Source organism: Triturus cristatus, chromosome 4_1, assembly GCF_964204655.1.
Source record: "Triturus cristatus chromosome 4_1, aTriCri1.1, whole genome shotgun sequence".
Lineage (NCBI taxonomy): Eukaryota > Metazoa > Chordata > Amphibia > Caudata > Salamandridae > Triturus > Triturus cristatus.
The window spans coordinates 190,394,184-190,395,016 of NC_140585.1; the positions used below are offsets into that span (position 1 = coordinate 190,394,184).

The 833-nt window shown below is 62.7% G+C and overlaps 1 pseudogene; it reads right to left on the minus strand.

Moving 5' to 3' along the window:
• Positions 1-533: 533 nt before the first annotated feature.
• Positions 534-833, minus strand: part of LOC146853927 (28S ribosomal RNA) — a 1,022-nt pseudogene continuing 722 nt past the window's right edge.

Consider the following 833-nt stretch of genomic DNA (forward strand, 5'->3'; position numbering starts at 1 on the left):
TGCTGGGGCCGAAGGACGCCCATTGCCCGCCTGAGCCTGAGCGGTAGGGGTCCCGCCCACCCTTGCAGGGCTCGGGGCTCCGCTTCCCGGGGGCTCGGGGACCCCGGCTGGGCCATCAGGTCACCTGGCCCGCAGGGCCATCTGGTCATGCAGCCAGGTGACCAGATGGGCTGAGATGACCCAGCCCCGAGATGGCCAGGGACAGCTGGACCTAGTCACCCTTGCTGTCTGCTGCTCCAAGGCCGCTGCTCTGGTAGCTCCTTCCCTGTGGATGCTCACCTACCTGCTCGACTTGTTTGGGAGCAGGGAGAAGGGCCATCTGGCACCATGCTGACCCACAAGGGATGGTGGCCCCCACCCCCCACCCCGGTGGCGCAGGGACAAGAGGGGGAGACCCCTGTGCTGGAGGGCATGTGATTGAGGCGGCCTCCCGCGAGCCCACTCTGCATTCCTCCCACCATCCCAGCAGCATAGGGACCCACCTCTGGGTGTGGTGGAGGAGGGCATCTTCGGGTGCCTACTCACAGAAATACAAAAGCTTGGCTCAGAGGATGACTTTCAATAGATTGCAGCGAGGTAGCTGCTCTGCTGCTTACGAAACCCTGACCCAGGATCAGGTCGTCTACGAATGATTTAGCGCCCGGTGCCCCACAAACATGCGGTGCACTAAGGGCGATGGAGGCGGCCCTCTTCTGTCAGCGCTCTGGTCCCCAAGCGAGTAGCTCTACGCACTAGCATCCTGAGAGAGGGCAGCTATCCCAGGCCAACCGAGGCTCCACAGCACTGCGATATCGTTACGGTTTAGAGGCGTTCAGTCATAATCCCACAGATGG